Source organism: Leopardus geoffroyi, chromosome A3 (genome assembly GCF_018350155.1).
Source record: "Leopardus geoffroyi isolate Oge1 chromosome A3, O.geoffroyi_Oge1_pat1.0, whole genome shotgun sequence".
Taxonomy (NCBI): Eukaryota; Metazoa; Chordata; class Mammalia; order Carnivora; family Felidae; genus Leopardus; species Leopardus geoffroyi.
The window spans coordinates 97,031,247-97,044,021 of NC_059336.1; the positions used below are offsets into that span (position 1 = coordinate 97,031,247).

At 35.7% G+C, this 12,775-nt stretch overlaps 1 long non-coding RNA gene across 1 annotated transcript; it reads left to right on the forward strand.

Moving 5' to 3' along the window:
- Positions 1-597: 597 nt before the first annotated feature.
- LOC123579720 lies at positions 598-10,555 on the forward strand. Its single transcript, XR_006702915.1, has 3 exons — positions 598-667; positions 2,140-2,221; positions 10,253-10,555. It is a non-coding gene; the product is annotated as an uncharacterized LOC123579720 (long non-coding RNA).
- Positions 10,556-12,775: the final 2,220 nt, after the last annotated feature.

Sequence of the window (12,775 nt, forward strand, 5' to 3'; positions counted from 1 at the left end):
TTTCTTGTCACATTTGCATTGCCTCCATGTCTTTTGCAGGCATTTGAATAGCCAATTCGGCTTGGGAGGTTTATATCTGAAATCATTATCTACCCCTAACCCCCAAACCAGTGCTCCTCATTTTAACGTACATATGGATCCTGAGGAATCTTGTTAAAATGCAGATTCTGATTCAGTACATAGAGGTGTTGGGTTCCGAGAGTTTGGACTTCTAACATGCTCCTAGGTGATATGCTGAAGCTGTTGAAACATGAGCCACACATTAAATAGGAAGGCAGAGCTACATGTACCTAGGTGAAAACGAGATTCATGTGGAATTGCTCAATAGAATCAGGTTGATCCTACTATGAGGCAAAATAATGAGGTTGGGTCTGTGGCCTCGTGTCCTGACTCAGGGAGACAGATTTGAAGAATTCTCTGGAATAAGGTACTCTGAGCTATGCGAATGGAACGCAAAAGTGAGTAGTACTGAAGGAAGGAGTGTCCTTGGGTACTAATGGTAGACTTGGCCTAGATCACAGGCATATATTCTGTCTTGACAATGGATTGACAGCACTAAGAGTTCTGGATTTTTAGGGAGAGTTCTAGAATGCATGGCACAGGTCTCAGATTATGGTAAATTGTGCCCTAAATGGTATAAGGCTTCATTGATAGAGAAATAGAGAAGGTATATAAATGTATTTTCTGTTTATCTGATTAATCGTGTTATAACTTAGAGAGCAGACAGAGTAATTATTAGGTATCTAATTGTTGTATGATTATTTCTAAATAATACTGAGTTTAGTCAGCAGCAGTACTGTTTAGCTACCATGTATTGAGTTACTGTCATGAAGGATCACAATGTTCTTGGTGATTACCTCTATATGTTGTAGAGGTATACTCAGGGATGTATACTCATGGATGGAGTATGTGTGTGTTGCGGGGAGGTTTGAAAAATTAGTGACTCACAGTATCATTCCCTTTTCTCAGTCTCTCTACCTCATTTCTTTCTTGCCTAAACTAACTTACATAAGAAACAGATGAAAAATAACACATGCAAAATGTGGTAGACAGAAAAGGAGAGGGGGAAATAAGGAAGAACACATGCCTGAATTTAGTTTGTGGAAAAACAGTGAAGAGAAATTATGGGGAGGGTTGTCTATATAAAATCAATTATTAATTATGTTTTGGAGAATAATCACTGCTCCTAACTTTGCTCTTCAGAGGAATTCAGAAGACATAATATAATTATTCAAGGCTTTGAAGTTAGAACAATTTTTCTTCATATTATAACTAAGCCATTATAAAACTTAAAGGAAGCAAAATCCAGTAATTTTATTAATTAAATACCTAAAACATATTCTTACATATTGTGAATGCAAAATATATTTATTAATTAGCCATTGATTTAAGTTAACATTTTTTCATAACTGATAGGTTTATGTAATGACTAATTTTTTGCATGCAACTTAGGATATTTGTGTTAAAGTTAAAAAATGAAATTATTTTTAAACGTGGAGACCCTCAGTCCAGGGATAGGCATGGTGTATATACCATCACAAAGGATTTCTCGATTCCATATGTCTGATGTTAATATACTGATCTCAAAACCACACCATAGAATTTAGGAGTTGGTTAAATTTTATATTATATATATGTACATATATGTATATATGTACATATATATGTACTTCATATTGGAAATATCTATATATAATTTATAATTATAAAACTGATTCATAAATATACTACAAATGTAGAAAATGACCCAGTGCTGAAATACAAAAAGATTAACAAGATGAAAAATATTTTTGATTTTAATATACAGATTCTAGACAAATCAAGTAGTAAGTCTTATTGATAACAAGAAACAAGTGAGTATTTAGGACAAGTGAAGACACACAAATGTACACACACACACAGTTTTTTGAATAAGATCTAGAAAGTAAAATAACATTTGCAGTTCATTATTAAACTTTTATCCAAAATGTCCTCCTTTAGAGACTTATAAGCAGAAGTCACAGAAACATTTTTAAAAAGTTAATAATAGCTAGAATATCTAAAGGGGTATTCACTGTTCCACCTGCACTGTCTCATCCTTACAAGACTTAACTATGTGAACACATAATCTGTGTTTCTTTCTTCTTAACTGACTGACAGATTTTGTTTTGAAGAATCCACAGTGAGATACTTCCAGGGAAGTGTGAACAACTTTGCAAGAAATAAATAGAGGAGAACTTGAGTAAGTGTCACAGGTAATTAAATCATTAGCCAAGTTTTAAGAATCTCATCCAGGGCAGAAATTATAGTCGTGGCTTCTTTATTGTGGTGGAAGTTAATTGTGCCACTAGTAAAATGTCTGAAAGGGAGTTTCTAATGGTTCCTTGCCCAGCCCCAATCTCAAAATAGTTCATTTGTTTGTGTGCAGGAGCATGTAGAACAGAAACATCAAAAACTTTACAGCTTATAAATAAATTCAAATTAAATGGATTATCTCCTTTTTAAGTTTTTACTACGTATTTTAAATTAAAAGAACGTTATGAGGTAGGAGAGAAAAGTGAAAATGTATGAGAAGTATATTGTTCTTGGTCACTTCTTTTGGAGAAGGCTTCCCAGTGATTTTTCCATAATATTCAAGCTCTTTGAGATGGCTTTTACAGAATCTCTCCTACAAAAGACAGCCAAGGCTCCCATCATTGCCATTTACTCAAGGATCATTTATTTTCCATCTTGTCTACAGTCTCTATTTCAATGTTATCACTGTTGAGTAAATTGTCCAAAAGCAACAATCTGTCATTCACCAAAAACAACTTCAACCCTCTCAGACATTTAGAGGGAATATATCTGGAGCACTATGGAATATAATTTGCAAAATGACATCATGGCATCCAGAAATCTTTTGTTCACTTCACATGATAGGTCATTTCTCTGAAAGTAGTTGTGTCATCACTGCATTGTGGCAGAGTTCCAAGAGCAGATCCTTATAGCTAGTTGAGGTCACTTGGCAAACCTGCTGACAATTCCTGGCCATGGTGAGATTCATCCCAGTGACGAAGTAAATATTCATTTGGAAACACAGACATTGAGCCCTACTGGCTAGGATATATTAAAAGAGTGCAAGTACCCATATAGAGTTCTATGATAAGATGAAATTTAATTTTTCCATATCCAAATAAATGACCATGGAACAATCATATAAATACTGAATGAATGATTGATTCATTAAATCATTTATTCCCTCAACCAAATTTATGGAGTGCCTTCTACACCACTGCATCAGATATAAAGGGAGAAGGTCAATGAATTAGTATCAAACAAATATCTTGCCTGTCAAGAGTTATGTAAGAAATGTGGAGGGGTATTTAGCAGGAAATACAAAACAATTTCTAAGAAACTATTTAAATATAGATTAGGGAGGTGTGGTCTGGGTACCTTTTTCATTCCTGAATCATCTTGTGATCTCAAAGGTAACTATGCAAAGGCACCACACGTCACAGAATCCCCAGTGGTGGACATCTGTTACCTCTTGGTAGGGCTCCCTAAAAGGGGAATCTGGGTTCTTTCAGGAAGTGGATCTGTCCACAAATGCATGGGATGTCTCCCTGGGGAATGGAGGCCAAGACTTTTTATTTTACCACTATGTCCATGAAGAGGTTTGCTGTCAGAGCAGACCGTATGTCAGTGAGAAACATGCGCATTTTGTGTAGTTGTTTGCTGCTTGCTTTCCCGACTTTCCCCTATGATTAAGGAATAAAACTTCACAATAAAATCAATATTTCAATCATAAAAAAACACCACAAACTTCCTCTATGACTGATCAAACTTGATAAATCCAGCCCCATCAACCCAATACCCACTGCAGACTTGCCTTCCTTGCACTACTGGGCTCCATACTCTCCTCCTCTGATGAAATTCACATTCTAAATTGCACAATCGTTTAAAATTAATTAAGGAAGGCAAACTTGATTTTAAAGTATTTCAGTGGCCCACTAGTAAGCCCGCTCTTTTTATCTTAAGACATATCAACAATTCTGGGATGGATTTTTTTTTTTTTTTTTTTAGGAATCATGATCTAATTCATTCCTCTTTTGAAAAGGAAGACAGGCTAGTTAGTAGCAGGTAATTAGCACTGTTCATTTCTGATTTCATGTTCCAGAATTTTAAAATATATGCTTAATGGAGCATCTGAAGGAATCAAGTTAGAAGATAGAAGGTGGTGGAGAAGACATACTGGAAGAGACAATGGCATTTGAAAAGTACTGCAAGCCAGTTAGAATGAGAGAGAAAGAGAAAAAGAGAAAGAGAAAGGAAGGAAGGAAGGAAGGAAGGAAGGAAGGAAGGAAGGAAGGAAGGAAGGAAGGAAGAGAGAGAAAGGCAGGAGAGGACTGCTGGCCTAGTTAGACATTTTCAATTTCACTTTACTTGAAGGCATGAACAATCTAAATAAAAGGTAAGAGAGAAGATGTCACTTGGTTAGAAGTTAGACAAATCTTAGTAAGTCCAGACAATTAACCATTTGGGAAAACTGTTTGCCTTCATGAACTTCAGTTTCCTAAGGTCTAAAAACAGTGATCAGTTGCTGTGAGGATTAAGTAAGATCATACATGTGCAACTATGTATTCATAATAGATCCATGACAAACATTTGAATCCTTCCTTGTTCCCCTTAGTGCAGACAGCTTGTTTTATCTAATTCTGAGACAATAACCACAAGGCCCCAAAATATTCCTATTAATTTTGCCCCTAAAAACCAAATCTATAGAATTCTGAACTGAATACACCATGGAAATACTTTCCAAATAATTTTTATCCTTGTACCTAATAGAATAACTTCTGAATGCATTCTCATGAATCTAGATTCTTTTATATTTTTTGTGTTTGTATTGGCAGATCAGTGGTGTGAGAAAACATATTGGAGCTTTGCGCAAAAGAAAAAAAAATCAATAATACTGATCATATCTCCATTGTAATATCTCACTTATTGTTCATTTTTGCAATAATTTTGATTTGGAAAATGTTCTAATAAGTATTATTATCTTGATGACTGAGTCTTTTGGAACCTCCTTAAATTGTATGCCTAACATAAATATCTGACTTGCCTTACCCTAGACCTGGCCCCATGTGAGATGTTTTTAGATGCAGATTCAGATATTTTGTTTTTGTTACTTTACACTACATTTCAGGATGAACCTCACCAGAGTATATTCTGTGAAATTAGCAACAAGGATTGGGGTGAAAAAAAAATTACCACCAGAATATAAGTGGGATTAGTTTATCCTAACCAATAAGGTGGGATCCCTGGAATATTCTCCCTTTACTTTCATTATCTTCAGTGTGACTCCTTTGTGGTCTGCAGCCCAGTGTTTGAAGGCCCCTGAAGGTGTGTGCAGTGAAGGTGGTGCCACTGAAAAACCAGGCATCTCCTCTTTTTGTTAAAACACCCCTAATGCTTCATGTTTTTTCTAACAATAAATTATGATTCATTGAACATTTATAACATATTGGTCATTGGAATATATGTTTTTCCCCACCTTGTTTAATTCTTTCAAAGAAGGCAATAGGAAATTATTACTAATAACATTTTAAAAATGAGCATTTAACAGTTGAACAGATTTAACATTTACAGTGACAAATCTAAAATTCATAGTGACCAACCTATCAAAAGTTTGTTCTTTGAGTCAAGTCCCAAATATGTTAGCCTTGCTCAAGCAAAAGAAAATTGGAAGAAATAAGACAAATTAGAGTTGGAACTCTAAACTCTGGAAATAAGAATTAGACTACAGACTACTATGTCTATAATTAACAGATCTTATGATCCACACAATACCAGAAACAACATCCTAATTACAGTATTACAACATTGGGGTGAAAAAAAAACCAATGCAATAACAACACACACAATAAAGTAAAAGTGTAAGCACCGAGAATAGAGAAAAAGACATGAGGCAAGGATATTATTGTAGAAGAGAAAAACTGGCCAGGTTCTAGGGAAATCCCAGGAGCTCATATTGGCAGAGGTTGGAGAATAGAACACTATGATTATTCTAGAAAAGATACAGGCAATTAATCAGATGGAGCTTGGCAAGCTCTCTGCTGATTAAAAGCCAAATAGAAAAGGGGCATAATTATCAGAGAGTAAGTAGATGATAAACCATCCTTGTTTACCTAGGACCAAGAAGATTTTTCCAGACATACGTTACACAGTGCTAAAAGCAGGACAATCCCAGGAAAACTGAGACAGTCTCAGGCAAGCCAGGATGATTGGCCACTCTAGAGTATATTAGAGGTCCTAAGTCTTAGCAATCGATACACAGAACTGGTGGAACTGGATGAGGCAAGCAAAGTCAAGAGTACTAGATTTGGAGATGGGAGGACAGGCAAGTCAACTATAGGACGGGGCAGATTCAGAGATGGAAGTACAGACAAGAGCGTCAAAGGTCTTAGTCATTCAAAACTCCATTAGGCTAATTACGAGATAATACATGTACACAATGCTGCAAAGTAAATGATAATGAATTTCATAACAGGAATAGAACAAGGGTTATGGGCATTGAGAGGGTAAAGAATTGCCATTTTCAATGAGATGAGAAAGGACACATTAAAACTGTGGTTTTAAGCATGATTGGTTTGTTATTAAGCAGATTTGGAAGAAAGAAAAAGAAAATATGATATTAAAATGTACAGGAGATGTACAGGTTATACACTGGATTTGACTTTTCATTAGTAGAATCTGAAGGTGAAATAGAGTTTGTAGAAGACAGTATTTGGAATTAACTTTGGGATTTGTGTTTGATGTCAAGATAAACATTTCAGATTTTATTCATCAAACATCAATGAACCCATCATTTAAAAGATTTTGATCAGGGAAGTGGGCAATAATGATGACCTATGCTTCCAAGGATTTTGTATCCACAATAGTGAACAGATAGATCTGGGATAGGAAGTCACTGGATACACAGAGTTCTTGCAAAAGACAGTAATAATTACACAGAAAATGAGAAGAGACAAAGGCATGAAAGAACCAGAGAAGGATGAAAAGAATAGGATAGTGAAAGGATTAGATTTCAAGGCAGTGTGGCAAAATAAGATAAACTCAGGCTTCAGAAATCGACAAGCTTTGGCTGATGTCTCTGATTCTGTTTACTGAGGATCTGATGAAATGGCCTGACATACTGACAATATGCCCTCAAGAAGAAATCTCAACTTTTCAAAGCCTCAGATCCTATACATAAAATATATATAATATGACCCATCAGAGACCTTTTGTTAATTATCAAATATGACAATAAAGTCCATATTATAATACCCAGTACATAGACCTTTAGTGAATGATGACTATAATACTATAAATTAATAGAAATTGGTTAACTGATTGAAGATGGCAGTAAATTGTATAGAAATGTCAAAGATGTTTTCAAAATTTTAGAGTTATATGAGATTCCGCAAAAGTTCATAATATAGCTATTGAGGGTCTCTCTGTATAGTTGTAAATAACTTTCCTGGTTTCAAGCCCCATCTTCCCCACATTCTAGCTCTATAGACTTGAATATTCACCTAATTTTTCCAGTTATTATATGAGGTATACACACAGAAATTGTAAATATATATACATATATTTTTCATATATATATATTTTATTTCATTTACTAGTTGGTATATATCCTGCAAAATGCTCATATTCCTAAACTTTCTTAGGACTAGATTTTAGTATCAGGCATGTCAAAATGAAAAGAATCATTCTCTAAAGAAAATGACTCTCAATTTTGCAACATATAATAGGTTATCGATAAAGTTATGATGCAGTGCCTGAACGGATGGTACTGAATTAAACCGAGGAGATGCTCAGACAAGAAAGGCTGTACTGTGGGATGGGTATTCCCTTGGCAGGTTAATGGAGGATTCAGGGTTTAAGCATCAGCACATAGCAGGATTCATTTGATGGGATTCTTAAATAGGAATGTGTTTGCAATACTCCATCCAACCTATTCCTTAGAGCGCAAGCGCCTTGATCTGTGATAAAACCCTGTGGAGTCTTTCTCTTTTCTAGATTCATAAGCTGATTCTACTTATTGCTTGGAGATCCTGATGATGGGGATTTGCATGTTAAGGTGTTAAAGTGGGACCAAAAATTTTCCAGGAGCAGTCATGCGACACCAAAGTTGTAAAAACGTCTTGAATGATGGCAACTTAAAAGACCTAATGGTCCAGGCTAAATGGAAAATAAACCTGAATATAGTACAGAACCATTCGCAAGAAATGTTGGCTTTGAAGGAAGTTCATTTTGCATGCCACATTGGTCCTCTCTGAAGGTGATTTTTTTTAAAAAGAGGCAAACTGAGGACATCCTGTGCTTTCCACACAGACGACAGTAAAAATTGAGAATACCAGTATCACATTGGAATTTCCATAATGACGAGAGAATATATATCCATATGGCTTGGGAATGTCCCTCAGCCAGTAACTCATAGAAGGAAATTATAAGTGCACTAAGGGGCATCGTTAACAATGATATTCTCTTAACCTTACAGCAATGTATTTCAGTTTATGGAACTTATACCAGCATTTACAGATCTTTGGGGAAAGTACTAAATATGGGTTTAATCACCATGGTTAGATATGTGAATGACCAGGCTGGTAAAACTGTTTTTGAGAGTATACTCCTTCTTTTAATTTCAACAGGTATTGGAAAAATGGATCTGCATGGAATATTCATGCCTTGTATAAAGATATCTATCTAGTAAAGAAAATGAAAGGTGCTCTATAAGAATTCATTACCAATATGAATATATTAAGAAAACCAAATTGTTGGTTGCTAGCATAAAATTAATTGTGCTTTGTTAAAGTTGAATTCACAATACAATTGTGAAGACATTCATAAGATGGTAGGCATTTATTGGATACAACAGCTCAAGCTAACACATTTTTATGAGAGGTAGATATGATTCAATTATTTGCTGTTAAGTTACATTCCCTTCCCTCCTTCTGTGTCTAAAGCGGTTGCCTTAGCAACACAGGTGCCCAGATGACTCATCATGCATATTGTTTTGTCTTTTCCTCTGCTTTGATCTGTTCTCTAATATGTCAGGTTTAAAAAAAAGAGAGACTTTAAGAAAATGCTTTGGGGACATTCATCAAGAAACGACCCTAGGAAAGGGGAGTTTTAGATACTTTTTTCTTCTCCCACCACATGCATTTAATCATATTAGTCATGCAATGTGGTCTGTATACCCTGCTCCATTCTCTATCCATCCTTCAATGTTTAGTTCATCTGCCTCTTCCATGAAGTTCCTTGGTACCATATTTGCTCAAATCTCTACTGCCCCTGAAGTTTTGTAACAATTCATAAGTGGACTATTGATCTTCCTTGTCCTGTGGTTATTGTCTTTTTTTTTTAAATGCATGATAGTACTGAATAGGGCTATGATAGAAATAAGCAGTTTGAGATATGAGCACAAAGGAGGAAAATCTGACCCAGTAAAGCCAAAACTTGTTCAATACTCTGGTGCACAAAGGAATAGTTATCCTGGATGGAAACAGGCCATTATTGTACATGAGTTCTACTCATATATATAAGCAAAAGATGTCCATTTTAATAATTTTCCTTGCTGGATAACATAAATGGTATCTAAAGTGTAGTAGGCACATTTGTCTAAATAATTTCAGCAGAGGTTATTGCCAGAAAAGGATTTTGGGGTCTGGATTTTACCTTTACTTGCTACAACACACACAGCCTGAATTAAGTGGTTAATTAGTTGCTTATACATACATTATACAGAACCTGCACTTAACAAAGGCATAGAGTGGATGGGTACCATTTTCAAAATAGCTCTATTCCCTCTTAGCAATCACTTCTTCTCAACAAAGTTGCAGGACTTTCTGAGTTTTTGAATATGGCAATTTCTTTCTCATTACCAGAACCTTATGCCAACAATGCCTCTCTTTCCCCACTATCCCATGACTGTGTCATCCCCAGAGAGAAGTCAGTCTTCACTATGGTGGCATGAATGTTGCTTGCCACATGTTTAGCACATTCTATCTCAGACATAGCACGTTTATATTTAATAAATGTCCAATGGCATAACTTGATGGTGTTATGGGGGATTTGTGGACAAAAGACATTTTGGAGCACACTAAATCATATAAATGTCTTTCTGTGGCACCATGTTTTCCTCTGCTACTAATCTGGCATTACAAGTGAAGAAATATCAATTGTCTAAGGCCAACTCAGTTTTGGAGAATGGAAATTTTGCATTTTTCTTTCTTTTCCTTCCTAGAAAGGATTGCTCCTCTCACATGGACCACACCAAGTACTCTTCCTAGGAGAATGAAACATCACTTAGGAGACTGAATTGAGATGGATTGAGAATTCACTTTATTAGAAGAAACACCTTCATTTTTCTCATTAGTAAATTTAACTAGACGGCGCTATGCAGTCATGATCATATTCATCTAGATCTCACATCTTTGCAATTCAGGACCAATGGGATGCATAAATATTACATGAATGTGTTCTAGTGGTAACTATAAAGAAACACAAATAATTCGGGGCACCTGGGTGGCCCAGCCAGTTGAGCGTCCAGCTTCAGCTCATGTCATGATCTCACGGTTCGTGAGTTTGAGCCCTGCATTGGGCTCTGTGCTGACAGCTCAGAGCCTGAAGCCTGATTCGGATTCTCTGTCTCCCTCTCTCTCTGCTCCTTCCCACTCATGCTCTCTCTCTCTCTCCTTCAAAAATAAAAACATTAAAAAAATTAAAAAAAGAAACACAAATACTTTGCCTAAATCGGCACATGAAACATACATTTTGTAGAAACCAATTCTTCAGTTAAAAAAAAAAAAAGTGGTAGGTGGAGTCATGTTGCTGTACTACTGATTAAGTCCCTTCAAATGCCTGAGATCTAACTCCCTTGTTCAATTTGTCAACTTGTCTCCCCAATACTCATTTTTGGTATTAAAAAAAAACACACGACTTTTATTAAAATACTTGTCTATGATCCTTTATGGATGTCTTTATGCTTTATTTTCCTTCTACTTCCTGTAAAGTGTGACATCTTAGCTCAGTGGAGGTATAAAGTAATTCAAGACTACTTGCCCTCCCCTTTCTCTACCTACTCATAGGAATGTGTTTGTACACCAAATATGATGTCACAGTCTAGTTCACAAAAAGATAATGATGTTAGAACTTAGTGCTATATCACGCTGTATCCCCTCCCTTAATGCTCCCAAGCACTGAGTGGGTGGTAAGAGGAGAGGTTAAGTGAGTATTGGAACATCAGACATTAGCGATTATCTAATCACAACACTGAATCTCATGGCTGAAAAGTCAGCTCTTTCCTCAACTTCTTTCAACTCTTCTCACTTATGAAATAGGAAAATTTGGTTTGTGTCTCGTTTGTCTCTAGTAATATCACTGTACCACTTGCTAAATAAGTCTCTATAGTTTCCTTATCCTTAGAGAAGAGATAATAAAATATCCTCCCTCAAGCAGTTGTTGTCAGGATCAAATGTGGCATCGTACACACATAAAGTATTTAAAAAACAGAGTGTCTCACACATAATAAATGCACAAATTCAATGAACAATTATTTATATTATAATTTTCCTTTAAAATAAATGAAAGGCAGACTCCAGACTCAGAATGTTAGGCATGCAGACAGGCATCAACATCTTAACTAGAATTCAAGAACTTATTTTCCTTCCAGTTTATATTATGGTTTACTACTATGCAAAACATGTTTTCTGTTTGTGGATGTGCTATAGTGTTTTCTTTATGAGTAAGTTTATTTCAGCAAAAAGTGAGTCAATAAAAAGAATATATGAAATAAAGCATAATTCAGTTCATGCACTAATATAAGAAAATCTCTGAACAAAATGACTTACACTTGCGACTATGTATAAACGGTATGCATGTTAGCTCTTTTTACTGTCACGTGCTTCCCCATATCCCCAGCACCACACCCTTGCATCCATCAGTTACTTTGCTCTCCTGCCTAAAATGCTTCCTCATCACAGTTTGGTTCATCTTCTCCAGGAAACTACCCCCATTCAACCTGATGTGTAATTACCTTCTTGTTTTGTTGTAAAAGGGCTTTGTGGTCAAACATCACTATGGTCACTCCTGACTGTGCCCCTTGCTAGATGTATGATTGTGGGAAAGATACTTCACAGTTTCATCAGCATTAGTGTAAAGAACATAAAGTCAATGACTATTTGTATGTTAGTGGTAAGGATTAAATGAGATAAAATATAGGAGACATTCATTAGCTAAAACTTCAATAAAATTCAATAAAAGTTCAATGGTATGATGGATATACTTATATTTTAAAATTGCATCTGTTTTAATTTTCCTTCCTTCATCCCTTCATCTTCCTTTTACATCTATTCTTTGAACATCTTCTCTGGGTAGGGCCTTTGCTTACTACAGAACGTCCCCAGACTTACACAGTTCGACATATGATCTTCTGACTTTACAATGGTGTGAAAGTGACACACACTCAGTAAAAACTATACTTTGAATTTTGAACTTTTCCCAGCACGGTAATATGTGGTATGATACTCTGTCATGAGGCTGGGCAGTGACAGCAAGCCTCAGCTCCTAGTCAGACACGTGGTCACGAGGGTAAGCAACCAATGCAACCTGTACTCATACAATCCATACAACCACTCTTTTTTTTCCTCTTTCAGTAGAATGTTCAATAAATGATCACATATTTAAAGCTTGATTATAAAATAGGCTTTGTGTTACATGAGTTTTCCCAACTGTAGGCTAACATCAGCATTCTGAGCACATTTACAGT